At 37.2% G+C, this 17,497-nt stretch overlaps 2 protein-coding genes across 2 annotated transcripts in view; one reads left to right on the top strand and one right to left on the bottom strand.

Moving 5' to 3' along the window:
* Nucleotides 1–17,497, bottom strand: part of FAM227B (family with sequence similarity 227 member B) — a 212,249-nt gene that overhangs the window by 77,845 nt on the left and 116,907 nt on the right. The window lies entirely within an intron of this gene.
* The window catches only part of FGF7 (fibroblast growth factor 7), a 61,877-nt gene that overhangs the window by 7,867 nt on the left and 36,513 nt on the right, over nucleotides 1–17,497 (top strand). The window lies entirely within an intron of this gene.

Below are 17,497 nucleotides of genomic sequence, written 5' to 3'. Positions count from 1 at the left end.
ACAATACATTTCTATGTTTTAATTTCATATATGGCACATAGAAGAGGCAGGAATTGCATATACCTAAGTAATATGGATAAAAACAACATTAAATGAAATGGGCTTCCACATGAATTCCTACTTTTTCTAAACTATATTCAAGCTTTAAAAAAAAGTTCTGAGGTACGATTAACATGCAAAAAGTTGTAATTATTGAAAGTTACAATTTGATGAATTCAGAGGTAAGTATATATCATCATAATCTATGCCATAAACATAGCTATCACTTCCAATAGTTTTCTCCTGATCTTTTTTATTATTATTAATAGTAGTAGTAATAAAAGTACTTAACATAAGATCTATCCTCTTCAGTTCAGTTCAGTCGCTCAGTCATGTCTGACTCTTTGCGACCCCATAGACTGCAGCTCGCCAGGCCACCCTGTCCATCACCAACTCCTGGAGCCTACTCAAACTCATATCCATTGAGTCGGTGATGCCATCCAACCATCTCATCCTCTGTCATCCCCTTTTATCCCGCCTTCAATCTTTCCCAGCATCAGGGTCTTTTCAAATGAGTCAGCTCTTCCCATCAGGTGGCCAAAGTACTGGAGTTTCAGCTTCAGGATCAGCCCTTCCAATGAATATTCAGGACTGATTTCCTTTAAGATGGCCTGGTTGGATCTATCGATCCTCTTAGCAAATATTTAAGTATATCTACAATATTGTGAACTAGAAACACTACAGTGTAGAGTATGTTTCTTGGCTTTATTCATCTTGCATAACTGAAACTTACTATCCTTTGACTAATATCTCCTTGTTTTCCACACCCTCCAGTCTCTAGAAACCACTTTCTTCTCTGCTTCTATGAGAGGTGGCTAATATTTTAGATTTTTCCTGAAAGCTGTGTTATATAGTATTTGTTCTTCTGTGTCTAGCCTATTTCACTTAGGATAATGTCTTCCCAGTTCATATCCAATCCTTCTACAAGCAAAGTACATTGGAAAATAAAAATTATCTGCCTTTCACGTGGTTCTGAAAACCACATCAAAGACTCACTGAACATTTGACAGTTTTTTGACCAGGATTCATATCTGTATTTGAGATACCTGATTCTGACTTAGGTAGAGAAGCCATACCAAGTTTACTAACAAGGAAAACATTATTAAACCTAGTCAGCTATCTGTGTTTGTATAGTAAGGCAATGGCACCCCACTCCAGTGCTCTTGCCTGGAAAATCACATGGACGAAGGAGCCTGGTAGGCTGCAGTCCATGGGGTTACTAAGGGTCAGACACGACTGAGAGACTTCACTTTCACTTTTCACTTTCCTGCATTGGAGAAGGAAATGGCAACCCACTCCAGTGTTCTTGCCCTGAGAATCCCAGGGACGGGGGAGCCTGGTGGGCTGCAGTCTATGGGGTCACACAGAGTCGGACACAACTGAAGTGACTTAGCAGCAGTAGCAGTAATATATAAAGACAAAGGAATTAGGGTGGGGAAGGAGAGAGGAGAACTATTCAATGCCCATGTCCTGGTAAAACTTGCCAGTTAGGCAGGCAATATTCTTCTTGGGTAAAAAAAGTTTGATATATACTGGGGAGAATTGTCTCCAGAGATTCTTCAGTAACGTCAGTCAACTTCCCTGAAGAAGAATGTGATCATTACTAATGAAGTGGCCACACTTGATAGAGCCATTCACTAGTGTCCTAAGAACAAAAAGGAAGAAAAGATCTTTGTCCCTGAACAGGAGAGAAAAGGCAAGAGATGAAAGGAAAGAGGACTTTATATACACGTTAGTGAATTTTGTATTTTAAGTTTAGGGAGGACTTAAATACAAAGGATACTTATAAAATATAGCTTTTCTATTTTTTTTAAATTGAAGTATAGTTAATGTACAATATTTCACTAACTTTTTGATGCCCTTACAGAATAGGGGAAATTGAGTACAATGGATTGGTAAGAGTAGAGGGAGGGTTTCTGAGGTGAAAACAAAAATAAAATAGTGTACAGAGGGTTGAAATGATAATAGATTACTGCATGTGTTTCTGAAATAAATTTGAAAATCTGTGCATAAATCTGTAATAATCTTTGCTTATTTATACAGACTATTCTGAAACAGTTTATTTTTCTGTTTAATACTAGAAAGGAGAAATGTGGCATATTTCAACATCCTTAAATAGCATATTTATCATGTTCCATTAAAAGCTACTGGAATATTTTCCATTTTGTCTGCCTATCTGAACATCAGATATAATTGTAGATAAATGAGAAAAGGACTTGACATCAAATTCAAAATCAACTCAGCCTGCAGATTTTTCTTACAGCAGCAATTCCAAACTTTATTTCTTAGAACACTAGTGTCCCTCAAGATAATTAATGATGTTTCCTATAGCACAGTTTCTGCAGCTCATTGGAAAATATTATGTTAAAAAAAGCTGAGCAAGTTTTTTCACAGAGAAAATTCACTGAGCCTATACTTCACTAGCATGAATTGCAGAACTTTGAAAGTGAAAGTGCCTCAGTTGTGTCCGACTCTTTGCGACCCCATGGACTATACAGTCAATGGAATTCTCCAGGCCAGAATACTGGAGTGGGTAGCCTTCCCCTTCTCCAGGGTATCTTCCCAACCCAGGGATCAAACCCAGGTCTCCTGCACTGCAGACCAATTCTTTACCAGCTGAGGCACAAGGGAAGCCCAAGAATACTGGAGTGGGTAGCCTTTCCCTTCTCCAGGGATCTTCCTGACCCAGGAATTAAAGCAGGGTCTCCTGCATTGCAGGCAGATTCTTTACCAACTGAGCTATAAGGGAACTTTAGCAGACTATATATGGTTTCCTAAACTTATCTGACAACAGAGCATGCCCTCCACACCACCCACATCCTCCCTACTTTCACCCCTGATCTGGGTAAAACATTTAAATTTCTAAATGGAAACTGCAGAGCTAGGAAATTTATCTTTGGTGTAATGAAGAAATAAAACCAAGCTTCCACTCAGTTGTTCAGTTCAGTTCAGTCACTCAGTTGTGTCCAGCTCTTTGCGACCCCATGGACTGATGCACGCCAGTTCTCCTTCTCCATCACCAACTCCCAGAGTTTACTCAAACTCACATCCATTGAGTCGGTGATGTCATCCAACCATCTCATCCTCTGTTGTCCCCTTCTACTCCCGCCTTCAATCTTTCCCAGCATCAGGGGCTTTTCAAATGAGTCAGGTGGCCAAAGTATTGGAGTTTCAGCGTCAGCATCAGTCCTTCCAATGAATATTCAGGACTGATTTCCTTTAGGGTGGACTGGTTGGACCACAGCTCAAAAGCATCAATTCTTTATCGCTCAGCTTTCTTTATGGTCCAACTCTCACATCCATACATGACTACTGGAAAAACCATAGCTTTGACTAGATGGACCTTTGTTGGCAAAGTTATGTCTCTGCTTTTAAATATGCTGTCTAGGTTGGTCATAGCTTTTCTTCCAAGGAGCAAGTGTGTTTTAATTTAATGGCTGAAGTCACCATCTGCAGTGATTTTGGAGGCCCAACAAAATAAAGTCTGTCACTGTTTCCATCGCTTCCCCATCTATTTGCCATGAAGGGATGGGACCAGATGCCATGATCTCTGTTTTCTGACTGTTGAGCTTTAAGCCAACTTTTTCACTCTCCACTTTCACTTTCATCAAGAGGCTCTTTAGTTCTTTGCTTTCTGCCATAAGAGTGGTGTCATCTGCATATCTGAGGTTATTGATATTTCTCCTGGCAATCTTGATTCCAGCTTGTGCTTCTTCCAGCCCAGCGTTTCTCATGATGTACTCTGCATCTAAGTTAAACAAGCGGGTGACAATATACAGCCTTGACATACTCCTTTTCCTATTTGAAACCAGTCTGTTGTTCCATGTCCAGTTGTTAGAAAGGCTATAAAATGAACCTGACCCAATGTTTTAAGAGTGACCTTGAACCACAAATATATGCCAAAGTTAGGAGCCTGTGTATAATTTTGGACTCTTGGTGGAGTATTTTGGGTATAAATGGTGTACTGAAATCCATAGATTTTTAGTGAGATTTAAACCTAGTTGGATGCTCTTTACTAGTTGGATGTTCTCTTTTTCAGTAAAGAGAACTTTAAAACTATTCTCTTAATTTGAAATGCTGTCCAAGAGCTATGTAGGAGAAGGAAATGGCAACCCATTTAAGTATTCTCGTCTGAGAAATCCCATGGACAGAGGAGCCTGGTGGACTACAGTCCATGGGGTCACAAAGAGTCAGACAAGACTGCTGCTGCTGCTGCTAAGTCACTTCAGTTGTGTCCGACTCTGTACAACACCATAGACGGCAGCCCACCAGGCTCCCCCATCCCTGGGATTCTCCAGGCAAGAACACTGGAGTGGGTTGCCATTTCCTTCTCCAAGGAATGAAAGTGAAAAGTGAAAGTGAAGTTGCTCAGTCAAGTCTGACTCTTAGCGACCCCATGGACTGCAGCCTACCAGGCTCCTTCGTCCATGGGATTTTCCAGGCAAGAGTACTGGAGTAGGGTGCCGCTGCCTTCTCCCAGACAAAACTACAACGAAGAGGGTGAAATTGATAGTTGCTCAGACTATCTCTGAGTCTGAGCAACTATCAATTTCACCCTATTCATTGTAAGCTTATAATCACAGTTAGTTCACTTTACAGAAGGAAAGGAAAAATGCTCAGGAAATTGGCCGGCTTGCTAGTATACAAGTTCTAGTTTTAAAATGATACCTAGGCTACCACAGTGAGGTATCACCTCATACCTCTCAGAATGAATACCACCAAAAAGACCACAAATAACAAATGTGGGAGAGGATGTGGAGAAAGGGATGTACACTGTTGGTGGGAAAGTAGTCAATTGGTGCAGCCACTGTGGAAGGTCCTTAAAAATCTAAAAACAGAACTACCATATGAGCCAACAATTCCACTCCTGGAACTGAAAGATATAAAAATGTACTTTTTATCCAAAACAAGTGAAAATATTAATTAAAAAAGATACTGTATCTCAAGTATTATTGAGATACAGCATCATTATTTACAATAGCATAGATATGAAAGCAATCTAAGTGTCCATCAACAATGAATGGATAAAGATGTAATATAAACCACACATATATGCACAATGGAATACTACTCAGCCATTAAAAGAAATGAAATTTTGTCATTTGCAACAACATGTATGGACCTGGAAGGTATTATGCTTAGTGAAATAATTCAGACAAAGATAAATAATGTAGGTTATCAATTATATGTGGAATCTAAAAAGTAAAACGAATATGAATGTAACAAAAAAGGAACAGACTCACAGATATAGAGAGCAAACTGGTGGTTAACAGTAGGGAGAAAGGAGGAGAAGGGGCAAGACATGGATAGGAGATTAGGAGGTACAAACTACTATATATAAAATAAATAAGCTACAGAGATATATTGTACAGCATAGGGAATATAGCCAGCATTGTAGAATAACTCTACGTGGAGTATAATCTGTAAAGATTTTGAATCACTGTGCTGCATACCTAAAACTAATATAATGTTGTAAGTAAACTATACCTCAATAAAAATATATAGGCCTGTTGTGCCTATTTAGGTGTTGAGGCTATGCTTAGTCACTCAGTCATGTCCGACTCTTCGTGAACCCCATGGACTGTAGCCCACCAGGCTCCTCTGTGCAAAGGGATTTTCCAGGCAAGAATACTGGAGTGGGTTGCCATGTCCTCCTACAGAGGATCTTCCTGACCCAGGGATTGAACCCAAGTCTCCCACATTCCAGGTAGATTCTTTACTGTCTGAACTACCAGAGAAGCCCATTTAGGTGTGTTCACTTTAATTAAGAAAGATTGGTGTTCAATATTAGCTGATGATTGAAATCATCATATCAAAATTTTCTATGTGCAATGATGGATTGTTTTCTGGAAATATCTGGGTAGTGAGTTAACTTATAAACAGTAGATATTGAATAGTAAACCTGATGAATTCACTGTGATTAACATTATATATTAAAGTTCAAGAAGTTCATATTCAGAATACTGCTTTAAAACTTCTAGTTTCTTTATAGTCAACACAAGATGCTAAGAGACTTTGAAGTGGAAGAAATGAAGTGTTTTAAAGTTACACTTTCTCCCTATAATGATAACACAAGTTACTAATATTATTTTAGGATCATGAAAATAACTACTAAAGAGGTAAACTTACTGAGTTGTTACCGTGGGCCTGGCAGAGTTATGCTCATTTTGCAGAGGCAACTTTGGCTCACAGAGGTAGGTAGCTTGCTCAAGGTTCTAAAGCTACTGACTGTCAGGGTTGGAATATGAACCCGAGTAGGCTTAACTTCAAAGCATAGCTTTTGTTATTAACACATGTATCATTAAACTGTCACTGATATTATTAAAACATCACATATTAATTTGCATCATGCAGTGGGATCATTTACATGTAAAGAACTATAAACAGCTGAAATTATCTTCTCTATGATAGGCCCTAATGAGTACTTGGCATTTTCTTATTATTAAATAAAAACTCTACTCCAACTTGCCTTGTACAAAACATCTCCATTTATGTTCCTCTGAGTTGGGGTGGAAACCTTCAGTTTATTTGCTTACAAATTGCTAAAGACGCTGCAAAATTTGATTTGGTTGTTTTTTAAACACATTTCTGACATTTGTTAAAAACATTTATAATTCTGTTCACTAGTAAGTATCTTCATAATTGTTATAGAATACATACATATATACAGTTGGATTTCAGAGAGTAAATCAGTCAGTTTGGGGAGTATAGCCAGACAGCTCCCCTCTCTAAAGGCCACTAAATTCAAACAGAACAAACACAAAAGCAAATAAAAGAAGTCGCAGAGTTTTTTATAACAAGCACTTATGAACGGTTGAAAAAGAAATGGTATATTGGCAAACTGGTTCTTTTTTTTGTCCACACTTACTATGTTCTCAATTTATTTCTAGTGTTTTTAGGACTTTTATCAATTAAAGGAGGCAAAAGAAAGGGAATAAAAATGATGAGTTAGTGCAAAGATAGTACAAAAAATTTTATCTTCACAGTGCTCTTTTAATATAAACATTAATACATGCTATTTAATACTTAGGAGTAGACAAATGATTATAAAGTCAGAGGCAGCATAGGGATACGGAAATAATACCATATTATTTCTTTGGTTTTAAACTTTTTTCTAGTAATTAATTGACCTTGGATAAATACTGAACTATTCTGGGTCTCAGATTTTTTTTAATATAAAAAGATGGTGATTAGAGCACATTGTTTGAACAGATTTCAATTGCAAAATGTTACCAATGGTACTAAGCAACTGAGGGATGGGATGGGAAGAAAGAGAAGGCATATTAGCTATAAATGCTGCATAATAATAAATTATCCAAAATTTAGCAACTTAAAACAGTATATATTACTTCATAGTGTCAGAGGGTCAGGAGTCTAGGAGCAGCTGGGTTGAGTGGTTCTAGCTAAAGGTCTCTTATGAGGTTACAGTGAGCTGTCACCAAATACTGACCCCAAATATTCATTCATTCACTTAACGGATATTGTTAAGCACATAATATGCCAGGAACTGTGCTAGTTGTTGGGGAGACAATAAAACAGAATTGAAGATAGAAACTAACTCTGCCCTCACACACAGTCTTCTTTATCTGCAACTGTCACATTCAATCTATTTTTCCTAACAAACCTGTTGAGTCGTTTGCGCAGCACATAAATGCAGTGATGGCAAGAACTGAGTAGAGATACAGGTGCCATTTAGAAGCCAAATTAAAAGGCAATTTGATCTAGATGATTAGGATTTAAGTTGAGAATACAATTCAATATTTATAGAGCACCTTTAATGTGTAAGGTGACACTGTACAATAAAGGTTATGAAGACAAATAACTTTTTACTGGGCTTTTATAGGAAATAATCTAGTAAGTCCTGAAAGTTACTAATACATTTCATATGAAGAAAGGAGAGATCAGGGGAATGAAAGTGAATACTTCTTGGTGAGCCTAAAAATGTAAAAAGGACAGAGTAGAAGAATTAGGAAAAGAAAATTTTAAATTTGAATTAAATTTGAATAAAATTTGAAAAAAAGGGGGATTGGTTGAAGGATTTTGACAGAGGGTGAAGAGCTTTCCAAGTCATGAACAAGTGTGCAAAAAGGTATGGTTACAGTAGGGCGATTTTGGAGAATGGTGTCTTGTCCCGGCTAGCTAGAGAGTATGGTGCAGAGAAAGTAGCAACACAGAGCTAGTAAATACGCAAAATGCTTTGAAACACATTTTAACTTCATAGTACAAAAAGAGAAGATAGGAAAACAAAAGAAGAAGGTGTAGGTCAGAGGTGGGGAGATAGAATTAAAGGAGAGGTGTGAGGAAGTAAATTGAGAAAGACACAAGCTAAGGAAAAAGCAGGGAGAGAGAAGGAAAAGGAATACAGATTATAGATACATCGAGAAAAGAGAGAAAAGGCAGAGAGGGATGCTCTGTAATCCTGAGGTCCACAGAGATTTTGACAGATGTAACCGGAGTACCCACCAGAGGTGGAGGGCATGGGGGCTCATCTTCTTGGAGAAGTTGATTGTGATTCAACTAATATTACCCTAATCACTCAATGAAATCATGCTAAAGGTCAGATATGCAAGACTATAGTTTCCTACCCTAATGTAAGGCTTTCTCAAATATATCATTGTAATAATTTATGGAGATAAGCCATCAGACCCATGGTAAATAATTGAAAATAATCTTGCATTGTATTGTTATTTCTTCGGACAATTGTAAGAACCTGAGAATATTAACTAAAGGAAATTCTTCTTGTACACTGCTGGCAAAAATACTTTGAGCTTTGCTTAGAGGGTAAGTATGTTTTGAGCTTCTATAAGGTTAGGAAGTAAGCCAAAGTTGCACAGTTAGTCAGTGGTAGAGCCAGGAGTGCAACCTAGGTTGCTAGGTATCCAGAGATGCATTAATAAGGTCAAAGAGAAAAACATAATAAATAGCAAAGAAATCATATGCTACCACAAGAGCTTCTCAATCTTCATGCAAACAAATTTTGTTCTGGGGTTTTCATATACAAAAATTGTTTTGAAATATAGTCTTATTCACTGTAGTAATTAGTAGTTATAAGTAATAAAGAAATTTCTTTGAGATATTTTAAGATTAAAATCTAAGGAATCAAGCACAACTTTTCAAGAAGTCATATCCTCCTCTATTTGTGAATTTGTACTCTATGTTTGACATCTGTGTGCAGGAAGAAATACTTTAAAAAATTTAATTATAGTAAAAAAATCACATTCTGTTTACAGATATAAAAATACACACAGTTTTAGACTTATAATTTTAAAATAAGAAACAAAAAGAACTGTGCTAAGTGTGCAAATGAAATAAATTAATGTCTATTGTTAATTTAAGAAAGTCCACCTCAACCCTTCAAGTCAAGTCCAGTTCATAATAAAACACTACCCAGTAGGAAACATTGCCATGTTTCAAGGATGAAACAACATCTATTTTCCTGGAGTGCATTCAAGCAAAATGTATGATATCTTACATAGAAGATAATTTCTCTTCAGACATCCAAGATTCTACATTTTGTTGGTTATGTTAACATTATCATAAACATGTTTTTCTCACATTCTAAATTTGAAGGCTATTACCATAAGAATGTTATAAGAAAGCTGTTATAAAATTAAAACAAAGGTAATAATGAAATGGCTCACTCTGTCTCAGACAATTTTACAGTTTTCTGAGGAGACTGAGTGGTCCTTGTTATGTCATCTTCAAGGTTAGATCAGCATCTCACAGTCCCCTAATTACCTTTCATGACCAGGTCAGAAGCCTCTGGATTTACTGAAATCTTTCTTGACTATTTTCATTTTGTACTTGTGGAAATAAAGTTCCTATTTATTATTTGCTGCATAAAACAATATTCTACTGAGGAAGAAATTTGTGAAATTTTGGTCAGTTCTTTCAAATATACCAGGCATTTTATTTTAGTTATTTATTTACACTGAAGTATTATGCCCAGCTTTTATGTTTCTTTGAAATTAATTTTTTAAAAACAGACTTTAGATACATGGTTAACAATAGCATTTTGTAAGCAATATAAAAGTTGATGGGAAATCTGTATGTTTTTACTCGTAGTTAAGTAAATTTTGGTAGAAAATGCACTAATGTGTTATTTGCTATGCTTAAAATAAATGTTCATCATCAATGATATATTTACTTCAGGTGGATTTTCTGGTAATAGTGATAATTTCATATTGATAGATTTTGATAGCTATTTGCAATCAAATAGGCAAACTGATAGCTTTCCAAACTATCAGTAATTGTTGAGGAAACTGATTTGGGTAAAACTGTAGACTGTCCATGCTATGCTATGCTAAGTCACTTCAGTCGTGTCTGACTCTGTGCGACCCCATAGACGGCAGCCCACCAGGCTCCCCTGTCCCTGGGATTCTCCAGGCAAGAACACTGGAGTGGGCTGCCATTTCCTTCTCCAACGCATGAAAGTGAAAAGTGAAAGTGAAGTCGCTCAGTTGTGTCCGACTCTTAGCGACCCCATGGACTGCAGCCTAACAGGCTCCTCCATCCATGGGATTGTCCAAGCAAGAGTACTGGAGTGGGGTGCCACTGTCCATGGAAAGCTATTAATGCATAAGAATATTTTTATTTAGAATGACTATATTTGTTACTATTGGGCTTCCCTGGTGGCACAGATTAGGTAAAGAATCTGCCTACAAGGCAGAAGACCCGGATTCCATCCCTGTGTTTGGAAGATCCCCTGGAGAAATGAACAACAACTCACTCTAGTATTCTTGCTGGGAGAATTACATGGATAGAGGAATCTGGCAGGCTACAGTCCATGGACTGTACATGTACATACAGTCAGTCCATGGACATGACTGAGTGACTAACATTTATTTATTTATTTATTTATTTATTTTTTTTTTTTTTTGCGACTAACATTTATTGACTCAAAACTAGTTTAACTAAATTATCACCAACATGATGGAGAAAACAAAATCAAAGTTTCAACCAAGAGGAATAAATTGAATAAACAGCTGCTTGCCTTTTGCTTTTTGTGCAGATTAATATCTGTAATGTCTCTGCTTTTTAATATGCTGTCTAGGTTGGTCATAACTTTTCCTCCAAGGAGTAAGCATCTTTTAATTTCATGGCTGCAATCACCATTTGCAGTGATTTTGGAGCCCAGAAAAATAAAGTCAGCCACCGTTTCCACTGTTTCTCCATCTATTTGCCACGAAGGGATGGGACCGGATGCCACGATCTTAGGTTTCTGAATGTTGAGCTTTAAGCCAACTTTTTCACTCTCCTCTTTTCACTTTCATCAAGAGGCTGTTTAGTTCCTCTTTACTTTCTGCCATAAGGGTAGTGTCATCTGCATATCTGAGGTTATTGATATTTCTCCCAGCAATCTTGATTCCAGCTTGTGCTTCTTCCAGCCCAGCATTTCTCATGATGTACTCTGCATAGAAGTTAAATAAGCAGGGTGACAATATACAGCCTTGACATACTCCTTTTCCTATTTGGAACCAGTCTGTTGTTCCATGTCCAGTTCTAACTGTTGCTTCCTGACCTGCATACAGATTTCTCAAGAGGCAGGTCAGGTGGTCTGGTATTCGCATCTCTTTCAGAATTTTCCACAGTTTATTGTGATCCACACAGTCAAAGGCTTTGGCATAGTCAATAAAGCAGAAATCGATGTTTTTCTGGAACTCCCTTGTTTTTTTGATGATCCATCACATGTTGGCAATTTGATCTCTGGTTCCTCTGCCTTTTCTAAAGCCAGCTTGAACATCTGGAAGTTCACAGTTCACGTATTGCTGAAGCCTGGTTTGGAGAATTTTGAGCATTACTTTACCAGCATGTGAGATGAGTGCAATTGTGCGGTAGTTTGAGCATTCTTTGGCATTGCCTTTCTTTGGGATTGGAATGAAAACTGACCTTTTCCAGTCCTGTGGCCACTGCTGAGTTTTCCAAATTTGCTGACATATTGAGTGCAGCACTTTCATAGCATCATCTTTTAGGATTTGAAATAGCTCACCTGGAATTCCATCACCTCCACTAGCTTTGTTCATAGTGATGATTCCTAAGGCCCACATGACTTCACATTCCAAGATGTCTGGCTCTAGCTGAGTGGGAGTGATCACATCTTCATTATTATCTGGGTCATGAAGATCTTTTTAGAAGTTCTTCTGTGTATTCTTGCCACCTCTTCTTAATATCTTCTGCTTCTGTTAGGTCCATACCATTTCTGTCCTTTTTTAAGCCCATCTTTGCATGAAATGTTCCCTGGTATCTCTAATTTTCTTGAAGAGATCTCTACAGAGGACGAGATGGCTGGATGGCATCACCGACACAATGGACATGGGTTTGGGTGGACTCCAGGAGTTGGTGATGGTCAGGGAGGCCTGGCGTTCTGCGGTTCATGGAGTCACAAAGAGTCGGACATGACTGAGTGACTGAACTGAACTGAACTGAACTGAAAATCTAAGGTAGATGTCAAACCCTCAAGCTTTTATGCTTCGGTGATTTAGCTTTGGCTTCTGCAATCAGAAGAGTCTTATGCACTTACAGGCTGCTCTAACCATTTGAGTGTTTTTGATTATTTTAATGCAGAAGAGCAGATAAAGAACTATAACCATTATCTAACAAACTAATTAATCTGAAGTTGAAAGGGCAGAGATATGAATCAATGCATTATGGTCCTGCTTAATATCTATGGTGTTGGAGCACCAGATGACTGGACATGAACCTCAGGAACTTTCATAAATTACTAAGACTTCTCTTTTCAACTTTCTCCTTGGCATCACCCTCCTGATGTTTCCCCAATTCTTCTGTTTCTCCTCATATCTCCTAATTGCTTTTCCTTGCTACTCCCTTTTCCTCCCTGCTTTCTCTTTCTTTTCTCTCTCTTTTCTTCCTAACTCTTTCAGCTTCTTTTCTCTATTTCTTTGCTTTTAACTACACATGATATCTTCCCTGGTAGCTCATCTGGTAAAGAATCCACCTGCAATGCTGGAAACTCTGGTTTGATTCCTGGGTCAGGAAGATTCTCTAGAGAAGGGATAGGCTACCCACTCCTGTATTCTTGGGCTTCCCTGATGACTCAGCTGGTAAAGAGTCCACCTGCAAAATGGAAGACCTGGGTTTGATCCCTGGGTTGGGAAGATCCCCTGGAGAAGGGAACAGCTACCCACTCCAGTATTCTGGCCTGGAGAATTCCATGGAGTGTGTGGGGTTGCAAAGAGTCAGACATGACTGAGCACCTTTCACTTTCAATATCAAATTAATGTTAATGTTAAGTAATAAATGAGTAAATTCCCTGTACTTGAATTTAAAAAGCAATATAAAAAGAATAATGTCTATTTACTGCAGTAAAAACCTACTTATTATTACAACTTTATAAAAATAGACAGGAAAATGAAAATAAATAGATTATAACAGTGGTATGTTCAGGTGATTCTCTTTATTCTTTTTTTTTTTTTTTTAGTGATTTCCAAGTACTTGATGAGCATATATTAGTTTTTTCATGAACATAAACATTTATATCTATGTTTATATATGTATACATTTAATTATAGTAAACTAATGTTGCTTTTTAAATATGTGGGTCTCCTTTCCTTTTTCAGTCACAGTCTGGTAGGATTAGAAAGGCTCCCCTAACCACTAGCAGTCTAAGAAATCCAAGACTTATATGTGTCAAACCTTTTCTTGAAGCTCTCTAAGAATGGAACCTCCTGCAATCCATTTCAGTATTATATTACCCAAACAGTTGAAACACTTTCTCATATTGAGAAATCATTCCTGCTTTAAGTTAAGCCCTTCATCATGTTATTTTTCTCTGTGTATGAATAATAGATTGACATGACTAATAAAACACTTTCATATACTTAGAGAAATCATGGAGATCTTCTCTGTCTATAATCATTCCTTGATGATTTCATCTAGTCTCATGGTAAATGACCACTAAACTAGTTATAGATCCTCATGTAGTTCTGGACAATTTTAGAAAAGTCCATTCCTGTTCTCTAACAGAAGCCAGGAACACTGTATCACGTCTCCCGTATTTGACTAGTGAATAGTAATAATGCCTGACATTTTTGAAACTCTTGTATGTGTAAGGCACAGAGCTAAGCAAGTCACATGTGACAACTAATTTAATTTTCAGATAAATTGAATGATGGAGGCACTAATTATTTTTCTTTTAAAAATGAGGAAATAAAGCCTCAGAAGGATTGAGTAACTCTAAATAGACTTATTGTCTGAATAAAAACTTCTTTGAGGCTTCAAATAGGTATAGTTAAATGAGTTTAGTTTGTTTGCAAGCTTTTAGGACTTCTTTTGTGCTTTAGAAGCCTTTATGCCTACTTTCTGTACTTTTGGTTATACTCTCTATCATTGAAAAAGGTTTGGTAAGTGACTTCAAAATAAGTGAGAGATTTCTAATAATTAATATTTTATATGACAAAGAGGAAATGATGCCCCTAATATTTTTTAAGTAATTATTTAACTAGTGTAATGAACAAATGACACCTGAGCAGGGAATCAGTGGGCCAGAGTTCTCATTCATACCTATGGCTTGTATTATGAGTTTTACAAATTATTTAATTTTCCTCAGCCTCTATTCTTTATAAGAAGATTAAACCAGGTGATCTAGATCTCATTTAGCCCTAAAAATCCTGTAACAATTTTAAGTGGTTTTTGGCTACTGAAAATGCTGGGCTGACTAGAGATAGGGCTATGATTAGAGACGTGAAAGATGCTTTCAGTCCACGGAGAACTATGTACTCTTTCCAGCACTATCTCAGGCTGTGTTACCAAGTCCAAGCTTTTCTTGCTGCTGTAAGTAATTTCCATCTACACATGCTCATACTGAGCTTCTAATACTCTCTGCTATTTAACTTCTGTATGGAATGTAACTACCATGAAATCAGCCTATCCATGATCTAAAATAAGACCATGAATCAGTAAATGATTTTTACTCCTTTACCACTAAACCATTCTCTATGGGACAGTCCTTTTAATATATAAAGACAGTTATATTTTTATTTAAGCTGATCTTTTCTATGCTAAACAATGTAAATTCCCTCAGCCATTACCTTTCAGTGCAATTTCCTAGCCTCTTACCTTTAGTCCTCCAAGGATACCATCCACAATGAGGTACCCAGAACACAAAGCTCCAAATTGAGCAGGGTGAGGCTAACAACAGCTGGACAACTGCTTCCTAAGCACCACTTAACTTCTATTATAAGGCAGCCAAATCTTGCAATTAATGTATTTTGGAGCAGAAGTACTACACTATTGGCTCATCTTAAGCTTGTGAACTAAAAGTTCCACATCACTTTCAAATGACTTGTTGCCAAGTCAGGTCTGTTCTGCTTCTGTACTTGTGAAATTGCTGTTTTTAATCTGTATTTATAGCACTTTGACATTACCTTTCTAAAACTGCATCTTGTTGGTATCATCTCAACATTCTTGTCAATTAGTAAAAAAAAATAAAGTTGCATGTGAAGACGTCAGATATTCCTTGCTATTGCTTAACTTTAGAGATCCTGTCATCCTGGTAATTTTGAATACAATGATTCTTGACTTGGGAAACAGGCCTTTAGAAACACATGGAGGAAACATGTCACGGATTTATGAAGAGAAGACAGTGTCATGCTGAATCACAAACTAGACTCTGACATTGCACATTCATACAAATATGGTTACATGGACCCATACAGAGAGGAACAGTAAAGCGTGTGCCAAAGTGTAAGTCCATATGAGAAACAAATGAAAAACATAAAGCTGTAGGATTAACGTGCATTCTTAGAGGGCAATTCACTAGAAAGAAACCCGTAATGGAATTAGGAGAGCAGAAAGTGAATTTAGTGTATGTGTCAAGACTCAGAGCTGACAGGAGACATTAACTGAGTAACTGAGGAAGTGTATGCTCATGGATCTTCTCCTCATCTTTCATCAGTTTTCTCTTATTACAGGCTATCCCTTTCCTCCAAATCTTGGGACCTATACTGTAACTCCTGACTCTCTAGAGCTCCTTGCTCTGGGCCTTTGTCTCTAATTATGTTGTTACAGACTTCCTTCCCTTGCTATGACCCTTCAAGACTTTGCTGAATGTTGATTTTTCAGAGCCCTCCTTTCTACCAACCATGCAATTAGAAATCCATTTTTAAAATTGATGTTATAATAGTTAATAGCTCAATGTGTAAACTTCCTCAGGGTATATGCCTTTTAGCTGTGGACCCCCCTAGGGATATGATGCTTTATATGGAGCAATTAGTTTCCAGTGATAAGATTTCAGGCAAGAATATGGGGAATATATGTGTTTGGAGACAAAATTCCTTTATGCCCCTTGATTCCTATACTATACATAGGTTTTCGATTACTTTCTTAATCTTTAAATCCAATTAAAACAAAAATTAAAGTTGAACTTGTCATAATAATGCATTGGAAAATAAACCTCATCTTATTTTTCAGTAACATTTGTCCCAGGCAGTTGGATAGCTTAGGTTCTCTGGAGCTGCCTTGTTATTCTTTTACACATGTGGACTGAGCTAGTTTAGAGGTGTAGTTAGCATATGTTCAGCTAATCAACTCTTGAATGGACCAAGAAAATGTATGGTCCTGTTCAGTGCCATCTACATGTGGGGGAGGCAGGGAATTCAAATTCTACAAAACTGGTTTTTAAGAGAGAGTTTAACTGCACTAAAATCTTGAATCAGATATAAACCCAATGACCTCAAAAAAGTAAAACAATTAAGCATCAACACATGGTTGCTTCTAAAATATTAACTAAGAATGTGGCTACTTATATGTGAAATGAATGTTACTGTCATTGAATTCTAAGCAACTTAGATTTTGCCAGTTTCTGTTAGAGACTGTGTGCAGGTGTGTGTGCTAGGTTGCTTTAGTCGAATCCAACTCTGTGCGACCCTATGGACTGTAGCCTTCTAGGCTCCTCTGTGCATGAGATTATTCAGGCAAGAATACTGGAGTGTGTTGCCATGTCCTCCTCCAGGGGATCTTCCCAACCTAAGGATTGAATCTGCATTGGCAGGCGAGTTGTTTACCACTAGAGCCACCTGAAGTGAAAAGTGAAGTCGCTCAGTTATGTCCACTCTTTGCGATCCCATGGACTGTAGCCTGCCAGGCTTCTCCATTCATGGGATTTTCCAGGGAAGAATACTGCAGTGGGTTGCTATTTTCTTCTCCAAGAGCCACCTGAGAAGCAACTCAAATTGGATAACTACTATAATAATACTAACATTGAAATACAATAATAATATCTTAATACAGTTATATGTCAAAGAGCTTAATGTTCTATGAGAGAAGAAATTATAAACAAAAATTTAAAAACTATTATTAGGTACAAAATTAATATCAAAGGAGCAAAGTTTCTTCTGTGAAGTGTTGAAAAAAGTAAACAGTAAATTTTTTAATGCAACATTTAATTTAGACAGACATTTATTCATCATTGGAATAAAGTTTAATAAAATGTTCAAAGGTT

This window comes from Bos indicus, chromosome 10 (genome assembly GCF_029378745.1).
Source record: "Bos indicus isolate NIAB-ARS_2022 breed Sahiwal x Tharparkar chromosome 10, NIAB-ARS_B.indTharparkar_mat_pri_1.0, whole genome shotgun sequence".
Classification (NCBI taxonomy): domain Eukaryota; kingdom Metazoa; phylum Chordata; class Mammalia; order Artiodactyla; family Bovidae; genus Bos; species Bos indicus.
This window is presented reverse-complemented; position numbering and strand designations above follow the sequence as displayed.